Source organism: Emys orbicularis, chromosome 13 (assembly GCF_028017835.1).
Source record: "Emys orbicularis isolate rEmyOrb1 chromosome 13, rEmyOrb1.hap1, whole genome shotgun sequence".
Lineage (NCBI taxonomy): Eukaryota > Metazoa > Chordata > Testudines > Emydidae > Emys > Emys orbicularis.
In genome coordinates this window covers 43,646,152-43,659,052 of record NC_088695.1, presented here as the reverse complement: position 1 = coordinate 43,659,052, position 12,901 = coordinate 43,646,152, and the positions used below count along the sequence as shown (strand labels likewise).

The following is a 12,901-nucleotide window of genomic DNA, read 5'->3' as shown; positions in this document are numbered from 1 at the left end:
AAGTGATCACTCTATATCTGATGTCTGTCCTCATTCTCAAAGGAAAACTGCACAACACTTTCAAAAGATGAGCCTGGGACCTTAAATTCATTACTATGCTAGACACTAATAATCATGAACTGAACAGAAAGACTGGATCTATGGCTTATTACGACAATCCATAACCCACTAAACCCCCTCTTTTTCTCCTATGACTGTAAAGTTGTTAACAGGCCTGTACCTTGAATGGTCCCTTACAGTAGGTGCTAACTACTTATGCTAAACAATCTGTTCCATCTTGCATTTTGCTGGAACACTGGGAGTACCTTTCCCAGACCTGAAGGAGACCTGTGTGTGGCTCAAAAACTTCTCTCTCTCTCACCAACTGAAGTTGGTCCAATAAAAGATATTACCTCACCCACCTTGTCTCTCTAAAAATGTTTGGCATTCTTGTAGATTTTCACAGGTCTGTAATTGTGCACTTACCCTGTAGCAAACAAATTGTGCTTGCCAGTTTGTCTTGTGGGTGGAATCTGATAGAAGTGCTGACAGTGTCTTTTATAATGAGATGTGCAGTAGGAGAATAGAGCATTGTTTACCCTTAATCTCTCTCTTCACTCCCTCCCTCCTTAAATATCAATAGAATAGAGGGTCAGTGTTTGCCTTAAAGATTGACAGATGTTTTAGCCTTTTGCCTAGGGTGCTTGCTTCAGCAGCACATATACTAAAATTGGAAGTATACAGAGAAGATTAGCATGGCCCCTGCGCAAGGATGACACGCAAATTTGTAAATGTAACTAAACTTCAGGGAAATAATTAAAATTCAGCGTAACTAATCAAGCTTCTAAATACAAATATCCCATTTGTGTAGAGAGAAATATAGGCTCTTGAAGAAAAGTTAATTTCAATTTTTAGAATTTAGAAAAACTCCAATTCTAAATTCAGTATTTAGCAGAATGCTTAACGAGCTGCTGCAGTCATCATTTAATTTACAGCATTTACCACCAAGATTCTTCTTCTTAGCATAGGGAAGTAACTGTGGTGTGAGATACTGCTGTCTAATAACTTTTATTGAATGCTGACTTCTTAATGAAAACCATTGATATTTCTAATTATTTTATTTTGTTCCTTTCGTTTTTTGTTATATTATGCTTTTGGTGCGTGATTCATGTGCTTTAATGACCTTTTAAAGTATTTACAGGATCTTCTTGAAAATCTACTTTATATCGTACTGCAAAGATATAAAAATGAATAATGTATACTTTGATGTGCCATGAAAAATGGCTGTATCAAACCACCTCAGCTTGTACCAATTGGTGAAACAGTGTTGAAAGGCCTAAAGACAAAAATGCTGCTTTATAAGTAGAACATTTTTCTCTTTGGAAAAACATAAAATATAACACAATATATGAGACCAGCTAAATTACATGTCTAATATCAGATCTCAGGAAATGGCCAAGTTTTATGAACTGTGGGACTGAGACAGCAGTAGAGAAGTCGTACAACAAATATGATCTTGGAGTCAGTCACCCATCATCTATTTCCTCTTCATTAAGCTCTTTATGGGAAGAGAAGATTGATGCAGAAATTTTTAATACAAAGGCCCCTTCTTTTGTACTTGAATTAAATATAGATTGTGGATGGATAAATCTTGTGAGAAAGTCAATGATTTGTGAACCTTTGGAGTATTTTTAGGTTCTTAAAACTAGTTGTAAGAGTTCATAAGCCTTTGTCTATTATTTAAACTCATTTTTGCTAAGCACCTTACTTCCATAGCATGTTTTTGTAGTGAAAAGAGTCTGTGCTATCTGTTGGGACTAGAAGACCCGCAAAAGCTAGGATGGTACAAATGGGTCCTTGATGTATGGTATATACTGTGTATGGAATCTTTTTCTTTTAGTATACTGCTCCCTTTTCTGCTTCTTTCCCCCTACCCAGTCTTTCTTAAATCAAATCTGAACTCACTAATGATGCAGTGTAAGTTGAGATTTCAAACCCTCAATGTCTTGCTAGGTAAAATTGCTAGAATTTTATAATGAGCCTTTCTTAAGGAGTCTGGGCATGTACCATTTTACAGCAATTAAAAAGAATTGAAAACTTGGGCAAACAAGTTTTCCCAATAGACATTTGAGACATTTGAGGTCAGTTCACCCAGGTATGTTCCCAGCATTCTAAAAACCATTATTTCTCTGTGAGGAACTTAATAGGATATTCTGGAAGGACTTATTCAGAGTCAAAGGCAGTTATAATCAGTAAAGCTTAGAAACACTTCGTTTTGGTAATAAAAATTTTCTTGCTGGGCTACAAAAATTTGTTTCAAAGTGTTCATTATATTGAGGGTCTTCTCCCTTTTTTTTTGTTAAACTGGGTAGCCTGGGACTGAATCACAAAATCATAGTGAACTGTGAAGGAAGAATATTGTAAGGTATATTAACGTATCCAACTTGCAGTTATATGTTCATTTGCCTTGCAACAACCATTTTATTTAATGCTTCCTAATCAATCTAATGGTAAACAAACAAAACCGGCATGATTCCAGATAGATTTTTCAATTATAAAAAGCTGTAAATTTTTGGCATCTGGGGTTACAAATGTATAGGTTAAAGTAGAAGCCACAATTTGGCCACTTGTGACGTCAAACAGGTCTGACTGTATTTTACTGTGTTCTGCACAGAAACTTAATATTACGCTTCAAATTGTTGTCATTGCTGAAATATTGCTAGTAAAGTGACACCTCTGTTTTTCCCTAAAATTTCTCCTTATTTAGTCTTTGAGTATTTATGTATTCCTGATTTCTGACTCTTTTTATATAGAGATATAGATATAGAGATATAGCTATAGAGATATAGATTGATTTTAAAAATCTATAACTAGAGAGCTGGTGCGCATTAAACAGTCTGGGAAGGAAGCCATTAGCAATACCTGAACTGAATCAGGATATTGATGAGAGTCGTTGCAAAGGTGTTTTCATTTGCTACAAGATAATGGGGCTTATCTGTGCACTACATAGATGAATGGCACCAGGATGAGGATGATTATTATGGTCTATATGGCACCCCTCACCACTGGATATATTGGATTTTGACTGGTATCGGGTAGTGCTGAGTCGCCTATTTGGAGAAATAGCCAAGCTTGCTAAGCTATTGGTGAGTGTGGATGATCGTAAACTGAAAATTTTTCGTACATGTTCCAGCTCTCCCTGTATTCTGTAGCAGTAACCTTCCGTGATGTAGGTACAGTCCTAAATTCAGGGCCATCACTCTCATTGGAATGCTGGATCCAGTTACTAATGATATGCTCCCAGCATCCTTTCCCCAGCAGATAAGTGTGTGAGGCTCACTTCTTCCAGCTCTTAGCTCTTCTACCTCACAATGCATCGTGTGCCTTCTAGTTCCTTGAACTGAAGGGCCCTTTAAAAAGCTTTCTGAGAACAGTGTTCCTGTGTGCTGCATTCAGCAAGCAGAGCAGGAAATGGGCATTGATCTGGGATTTCTGCTGTTAGCAACAAGCTCTTGCTAGCACAGGCAATGGAAAACAGCGCGCGCACACACACACACACACACACACACACACACACACACACACACACACACACACACACACACACACACACTATAGTGCCCATTCCTCTGGATGGTTGGCCAATTGTGATACATATGGAGAATTTTGGAGTTCATTCCTAAGGATGGTGTGTACCTGCCAAATTCACTGCAGAAACTTTTGGGTTGGAACACAATAGCTATTAAATAACACACAGTAATGCCCCCTGCATGCTGAAGCCCCTAAACCACTATCCCCCCTTAGCAGAAGGAGCCTTGAGGGCCCCACCATATCCAATGGCCTGGGGAGAGGGGGAAGAAATCTAAGCTCAGACGTCCTCATGGGGCAACTGTAAGGTAGATGGATTGGCATAACCCACTAGATAACCACAAAAGTGAACCCCACAGAAAACAAAGAACAAAGGACTTCTTATCTCCCACTTACCTCCAATAGGCCTTCAGTGCCAAGATGGGCCTTGACACCCTGGATCCACCCACCCTAAACGTTTGAGAAGATCGGGATTGACTCTGGATCCAAACTCGATAGATTGGGCCCATCTGAATGTTAAATTGATATGTTGTCCCACGCTTTAACTGCATCTCTGCCAAGAGTGTTAGAACATCACCTTCATTGTACGGTGTCACCTTCATTCCAACTCTTACAAAAACAAAAACAAAATTGCTCTAGGAACTTTAATGACCCCCTTTAATAGCACAATGTACCTAAACATGGTACAGCATCTCCTTGGTACTGGCTCAGGAGACGACCAGTTTATTCACCAACATTTTTTCCTTTTTGGCACCAGACATTACTTAGGCTAGGTCTACACTGGGGGAGAGAGGGTCGACCTAAGATACGCAACTTCAGCTACGTGAATAGCGTAGCTGAAGTCGGCGTATCTTAGGTCGATTTACCTGGCCGTGAGGACGGCGGCGAGTTGACCGCTGCCGCTCCCCCGTCGATTCCGCTTCCGCCTCTCGCCATGGTGGAGTTCCGGAGTCTATGGCAGAGTGATCAGGGATCGATTTTATCGCGTCTATACTAGACGCGATAAATCGATCCCCGATAGATCGATCACTACCTGCCGATCCGGCGGGTAGTGTAGACGTACCCTCAGTTTATTTGATCTGATGGAAACACAGTGCTGGGTGTTACGACTCCATACTTTTTCGCTAGCTTTTACTGACATTTAGTTTTGAACTAAATGATCCTTACTACGTATTGTAGTAAAAACAGACACACTGTGAAATAAAAACACGTATGCTACAGTAGGAGTCAACATCTGTGCATCAATTTATTTTTAGGATGATTCAGATCAGTCATTTTGTGTGTGGGGTTATAATACAGCTGACTGAACTAAGCTCATTCAGTATTTAATAGTTTGGCAGTAAAGAGAGACTATCAAATAATTTAGGACCTATGTATAACCCAGCTTTAGTCTCATGTAAAACTTTCTTTTTATTCTTAATGCCTATTTTAATGGTTAGAAATTAAATATCCATTGTTTGTTCTTTGTGCAGTATTGTAGCCCAACTAAAGACTTTGTGAAGAAATATAACAGTTATGTAATTTCCACTTCTTAAAGTGACTTACTACAGTTCATAAACTGCTGCAAAGAGCTTTGTGAATTACATATTCATCTTGATAGCATGACATGAGCAAACAAAGTAGAAACAATAGTTATTTTGCAAAAAGTGCTTGTATATGGTATTTTAAGCATGTGTGTACACATGAAAGGTAGATTTATGTCCTTGCAGTCTGAGGACTTTTTTCCCTAGGGGAAACATTCTTAACAGTCTAATAGGCTTCACTGTAAATAAACTCTTCATACCCCATGAGGTATGTAGTGTGAATGTCAAACAGTTTTGCCTTGAGGCAAATCTATAAATAACTCCTTGCTGACATGTGCCAGACCTAGGAATAGACATCTGTTGGTATTCACCTGTAAGAATTCTCTGCAAGAAGTAACTCTCCTATGATTGGCTGGCCCCTTTAGTCCGGCTGCTATGCATAATGAATGTAAAGTTAACTTCTAACTGCCTCTTGAAGTATTTAGTGCAATATTTTTGTTTTCTCAATGGCTAGAGAAAAAACATGATCAAAGAAAAATCTAAATGCAAGAGCTTAATGAGTTCCTCATCTGAGGAGGGTGAAGGAATTTGATAGCTTTCGCTCAGTATGTTTCTCCATAGAAATGCAGATTTCAGTCTGGAGTTGAGTTTTTCATGAGAAATGTGTGGGTGAGTAAGCAACCAATAGCTCCTTTTCTGTAATAATGTAATAAAGCTCTGCAGAAGGTTGTTCAAACTTGAACTAATTCTTACATTAAATATATTATCTCCACATTGTCAGCAGAAACTGAAGCCCAGGGAGGTTAAGATTTTGCACAAGGCCCAACAGCAGAGTGAGGATGAGGATTCTGGAGTTCTCGATCTCGAGGCACCTACTCTCCACTATACTGTTTCTGGTTAATTTAGTTACCTGTATGTCCTTGGCCCGCTTAACAGCTGCAGGAACAATACAGTTATTGTAGTAGAGTCTGAAAAAGGCTCCTCGCATTATTAAAACACTGTCAAATGAAATTAGCAATGTAAGGTGGAAGTTGATGTTTTCATGCCCTTTTTCTCTTAACATGTTTTGCACAGTACTATTCTTTAAAGTGCTGAGGTTTCCACTATTTGTAGTATGAACATTTCAAAGGTTATATGCCTCACAACTAGAACAGTTATATTTTGCCCAATGTTTTAGATGTGTTAGACAGCAGAGATGCTGTTAATCTTTTGTTCAAGATTCAAACTGTTGCATGTGTCTTAAGAGATAAAGCTCTTATCACAGTATGCACATGTAGCTGGTTGTCAAGATGTTAAGTTTATAACTGGAAACAATCCATGTGGGTTTTTCCAAAACACCATCCATTATTCCTAATGGATACAACAAAACCACTGGAGGAAAGGTTTGATAGACTTCGTTGGAAACTCCCATGTTATGCCGAAGGGTAACATTTACAAAGTTAGGGATTGGATATGATCTATAACAGGATACCTCTCGGTCACTAGTCCAAATCCATATGAAGGTAGTAATTAAAATTATTTAATATACCATCTGATGGTTGTCAAGTGTCCTATTGGAGGAGAAAATGGTGGTCATAGCCCAGTTCCCAGTGGATAGACATAGCTAACAGATAGACCACTTTCACAACTGGCACCCTTGCTGGCTATCTCAGCATGCAGGCCAAAGATTGAATGTATATTGAGAATGAATCTCTCTCCTTGCCCAGAAGTGTTCCTTATAGGGCAATATAGAGAATTATTCATTGTCCTTGCCCATGCTATAACTGTATTATGGATCAGAAAAGTTGTTGCAGACAGCCACTGCAGTTGAGGGTGCAAGGGGACCAGAACTTTTATGCTGTGAAGGAAAGCAATCCAGTGAGAAATTCTGAACATGCAGCAGCCTCATTCAGTATGGGGGAGGAATGAGAAGTACGTACTAAAGGATGAAAAGAAAGTGGAGTCCAGCTGCTGTAGTTCTGCTGCTGCTAGCAACATATATCATGAGAGAGAGAACAAAAGGTCCACAGCTGAAGATTTTTTTTTTATAAAGTATGGTTTTATTAATTTGAAACTAACAGATAAGGGTTTTTTTTTCTTCCAGTGAGGCTTAGCAGCTTCACACTATGCAAAAGAGAAAACTACTCTGAATAATTTAAGCACAAATCCACCTAAGGGGACAGGAGATGTTACAACGAACCATCACAATGAAAACAAACTGTTGCTTAGCTCCTAAGCACTACAGCCTGAACAGCGCGCCACCCCGGGGAAATCATAGCACCACTGTTTAGACAGCAGAATCTGCACGGTAGTGTGCCAGTGGATATTAAAAATAGCACAGTTTCAGTAAAATAACTCAGCTTCCTAAAACATTTATTCCTACATGGAATCTTAGGTTAAGATTGTGTATGCTCATCAATATGCTTACAGAGGCGTGGAGCGGGGTGAGGTAATATCTTTTATTGGACCAATTTGTGTTGGTGAGACAGATAAACTTTCAAGCTTCTCTCACCAACAGAAGTTGGTCCAGTAAAATATCTTACCTCACGCACCTTGCCTCTCTAATATCCTGGGACCAACACAGCTACAACAACACTGCATACATCAATGTACTTCTTTAAAGTGTGTGAAATGTATGGAATTATAAGTCCTGGTGACTGAAGTCCTTTATTTTACTGTTCATTGCACAGTGATCTTTTTAGCTTTCTCTAACCATTGCTGGTTCTGGATTTGCCTAATTATATTGATTTGCACTTTGCAGTAGCTCTAAAACTCTAAATACTACTACACAGCAGGGTTTTTTTTTAACTTTTTATTATGCTTATAACTGTTTAACAGTGTAGCTGGATGTTCCTATTGAATAGAAATACCATTTAGCAGGCCTTAGAAACATATTTTTGGGGGACTGAAAGAGTAAATTTGGGGGCTGCCTTGTGGCCAGCTATTGTGACATATAAGTTGGAGATGGGTTTGTGCTTCAGATGATCACTCCCTCAAAACAGAAGTCTCCAGCTCTCCTCTTTGGAGCTGGGTTGTAATTTCACCAGCTTCTAGGCCTTCAACAGCCTCTCTCTCAGCTGGCCCCTTTTCCCCTATTAATCCTCAAGCTCAGAGCACTCAGCAGGCCAGCCTTCTTCTGCTGGTATCTGCCCTGCTGTGAAGGAGGACGCAGCTTTTATTTTGGTCCCCTTCTCCCAGCTCAGACCCATTGGGGTGGGTGAGAGGAGAACCTTGCCCTAGCCTCTCTGCAAGGCTCTTGACCCTTAAAGACATAGTAACGGGATTTCTTCCCAGCCACCACTTACTCGTGGGACTGCTTCCTCTGTCAGTAACTCCTAGGTCCTTTTATATGTACTGGTACTTTCAAAATCTTCAAGGGCCATGCTATGTGAAGGGGTGGGCAGACCACTAGGCACGACTACTTTTAAGGGGCAGATTGCCCCACCAGAGTAACTTTTTCTTTTGTGCACTTTTAATGCTGGGATTTCCCCACTTGTACTTTTATTTCCTTTAATTCTTCATTACCATGCAGTGGTTACTTTAATAATATTTGGTTATCTGGATTCTGTTTTCTCATGAGACGTCTGATAATCAGTCTTCAGCTTCCTATGATCCTATACCAATAACATTTCTCATTCAGCCTCCAATCCGGATTTGTAGCATTTGTTTCCTCTTGAGAAAACAAATGTGTTTTAGAATTCAGCGTGTTTTTTCCTGTCATTTGGACTCATTATAAGGTTTATAGATATTTCTCATCCTCTGTTCCAAAATTGACGTTTAATGCCTTTGATCTTCTTTCTTCGTTATGTTCTTTGACCTTAATCTTTTCTATCCTCAGAACACCAGAAGTTCTTATTGCTTGGGACAGACTCAGACAGCAAATAATGTCTTTCGTTGTAATGTGCATGTTTGAAAGGAAGGATGTTTTGGTTGTAATCTACCATTTCATTGTCCCAAAGATGGTTATTTTTTTTTTATTTTTTAACCTCTGATGTGCATATGGCTTCCATTGACATCGGGGGAGCCCATATGTCTGAGAACAGAATTTGAATTTAAATGATTTACATGTATTCTAGAGTTTCACTTCATGTCCTTAAGTTGAAAAGTCTAAGTTTTCATAATTAAAAACAGAGAGAAATCTTCATGTTTTCAGGGGAATTAAGTTTCATTTACAGAATATTGTTGATAAATAAAATATATATGTACCACAGAAATAGGAAGATAAGCTTACACAGTTGTATAAGTAAATACTGATACGATTTACTACATTTAGAAATCTTAACTATGTATTTCTTCTGAAGGAAAGTACAACACAATCAGCATGTTATCTCTTTTTAGGTTTGGAACTTTTGTGGTCACAGTGGTTTTATAATCTAGAAAGAGAGTATGTGTTTGTTCTGTAACAGAGGGTGAAGAGTTGTCTAATGGGTAAAGGATAGGCCTGGGATTCAAGCGTTTTAGTCTCAGCTGCGCCACAGACATTTTTGGTGACCTTGGTCCACTTACTTGAATTCTTTGCACCTCATTGTCCCTTTTTGTAAAATGATGAGAATAACACTTATTGACCTTGCAGCAGAATTCTGAGGCTTGATTTGTAAAATACGTTATTGCAAAATACTTTGAAACCATTACTTAAAAGGCAGTATAGAAATGCAAATTATCTTGATTTGTTGAATTGTTTGTAAAATCCAGAATGTTTACTATTCCTTTTACCTTGTATGCTGAAAATAGAGTTGGACAACCCTACTGTATACTATTTTTTTCCTTTGGTTGCTCATAAAAAAGAGTTAATGTCATGAGTGGTTATTTTATGTAATGAGGAAAAGGATGCAACGTAAGCTTTATGTGGAAGGATGAGAACAGTTGAATTATTGGAAGGTCAGCAGTGAATAAGGGGAGGGCTTACATTATGGATACATTAGGATCACTGCTGATAGAAGGCACTTTAGTAGCTTACCGAAAGGGATTGAATTTGGGGGGATGAGGGGGAACAAACAAAGAATTCTCTGGTTCTGTTAAGGCAGCTGGAGTAAGACACATCCATCCATTATTTGTATCCGGGGTAGTGCTAACGTCCTATTGTAATGTCCTAGTGGTTCCTAAAAAGGCTGATGTCCGAGCCACCTTAGAAGAAGGGAAATCCCAAAATGGTGTCATTGTAGAAGCAAAGAGATGGAGGAAAGAGACGGATGGTGGGAAATCAAGTTAGCAGAAGGCAATTATGTGACTTTTGGGAGATAAGTGTAACCCATCAGAGCTCTGCTCAGCATCTGTCATTTATGTGCCAGGAGCACAAATGGGCAGTTGGTGAAAATAAAAGAAACTATGCAGCTAGCAGGCTCTTTGCTTATCAGTGCATGTCATATGTCTACATTAAGGCAACTTGCAACAAATCAAATAAAGTAATTTAGTCCAAACTGTATCAGCATTTTTATATTGAACATGTTACAGGAAAAAATATGTTCACATATATGTCAAATTGAGCAAAGTAGTGGCTGCAGATGTGGAAATGTTTCTCTGTCATTTAGGGACTTCCTTAAGAATTTGCTTAGAAATATTGCCATCATAATGACAAGTATTTAAGACTAGGACAGGGAATGTCATTTTACCTTTTTTTTTTTTTTTTTTTTATGAGTAGATTTCATGTACACTCCATAACCACTACACTACATGATTTTTTTAAAAAATTAATATAAATTTCAGCAGCCTCTCTCATGCACATGAATGGGAAAGCTGTAAGTAGAAGGGTAAAACTGGAAAGATAATGTGGCTTTAAGGTCACATAGGGCTAAAAGCACATAGCCCAATGATGCTTTATTGGAAATGCATTATACAATAAGAAAGGCAGAAGCGTTGCATTTTAGCAGTCCAGCACTTTATCCTTGTATTTGAAGGGACAGCTGTTCATCAGTCTCACAAGTTGAAATTAAATTGAAATGATTTCTGCTATAGTATATTTGGCAACAATAAAACCCTCATGTCAAATTGAGACCAGTTCTGAGCCAAAAACATACCACATGGTGTGTGGAGATTTGGTGTGTACTAGAATTAACAATAACCAAAGTTGTATGAAATTTCCTTAAATAGCATCAGCACTGAAAGCTTCTAAATTAATGGTTCTTTCAAGATAAATACATGAGAATTAAAAGTAAAATTGCAATCCAAATCCCAACTAACTTTTTCTCAACTGCCAGAAGACTGCATTGGGTATCCTCCTGCTATGTGCACAGGACAGCCCATTACTTCCTGTTTTTGTCAGTTTTGTGGGATAAACCCCAGTAATTTGGGGTTAATGATCACTGAAGTAAAAGAGCAATATATCTTAATACAAATTTTCAAAAATGAATATTTCCTGAGGTTGTGGCTATGTAAAGAAGATTACATGTAATCAACAAAATACTTCCTTGCTCATAAATTGGACAGAAATTCCCTTTTCCTCGAGACATGTGAGTCATACACTGATGAATCTATAGTATTAGGGCTTTTTTATATATGAAAATTAATCCAGAATAAGATAAGGTATGTATTTGAAGCCGATAAACTATTCCCAATTAACTCAATATGCTTTTATTCCAGAATAAGATTATCTAAATATGGAGTTAATCAGTATTCGCTATTCCACAATAACTCCCCATTTAAATAAACCCTGAATTAGACTTTTTTTAAAGGTTAATTAGCAAGACAAAATTGTATCTAAAAATTATATGGAAGGTCATAATTCAGTATTATTTATCTCTCTCTCACACACTCTCTCTCACACACACACACTCTCTCTCACACACACACACCCTTTGTGTGTGTGTGTGTATAAATATATATATGTACAATAACCTTATTTTCAAAGTGCCAAGCACACACAGACCCCATAGAAATCAATAGGAGCTGTGGGTGCTCAACACCTTTTAAAACTAGGCCTTTAAAATAATATGTGTATATATATATATATATATATATTATTTTTTAATATATTTGATGATGTAATCTGCAGCTGCTGTTTAATTTATGCAAAATGCATATTATGATATGTGTAAGCACTGATGTTACAATATATGCAATTATCTCTCAACTTAAGTTAGTTGAAGTTATATTGATAATCTGGGACGAAAACAGTATTATATATCACATGGCTTCTTTTACTTTATATACAGTGACGTGTACCGGTTGTCACAGTTTTGGGGTCACTGCACATGTATCTCCCCCCAATTCTTGGTCCACTGCAAGAGTGCCCTCTCAGGCCCCCAGCTGTTGCCTGTCTCTGAGCAGGGATCTGTGGCTCACTCTCTTCTGACTGGGGGTTTTAAGGCTTCGCAGCCCCCTGCCATACACTCTAGGCTTGTCTACATGGTTTGACAATGCACTCCAGCAGGGCATGAATTCTAATATGAATAGTTCCCTAATGTCCATGAATGTAGTACTCCTGGGTTGTAAGTAAGGCTACAATTTAGTCATGGAGGTCACGGAATCTGTGATTTCCAAAGACTTCTGAGACTTCAGCCAGTGCGGTTAGGAGCTGCGGAGGAGGGAACTGCGGGGTACCACTGTTGCCCCTGGTGGCGGGAGCTCCCCACTGCTCCTGGCTCCTGCGGGTGGCAGGGGGACCCCTGCTGTTTCCCACCCACCCACCCCGGGTGGCAGGGGGAACCCAAGAGCTGCTGCAGCTGGGGGAGCTGCCCAGGCTCCCCCTTTTGTCACGGATATTTTTAGTAAGAGTCAGGGACAGGTAACTGACTTCTGTGAATTTTTCATTATTGCCTGTGACCTGTCCCTGACTTCTACTAAAAATATTCTCTGAGATTTAACTCTGCTATATATCAATCTTTATATATTATACA

At 38.7% G+C, this 12,901-nt stretch overlaps 1 protein-coding gene and 1 non-coding gene across 2 annotated transcripts in view; both read left to right on the top strand.

Annotated features, from left to right (window-relative positions):
* The window catches only part of PRKCA (protein kinase C alpha), a 295,766-nt gene that overhangs the window by 137,506 nt on the left and 145,359 nt on the right, over positions 1-12,901 (top strand). The window lies entirely within an intron of this gene.
* On the top strand, positions 680-786 carry LOC135888539 (U6 spliceosomal RNA). The gene has a single exon (XR_010561882.1). It is a non-coding gene; the product is annotated as a U6 spliceosomal RNA (small nuclear RNA).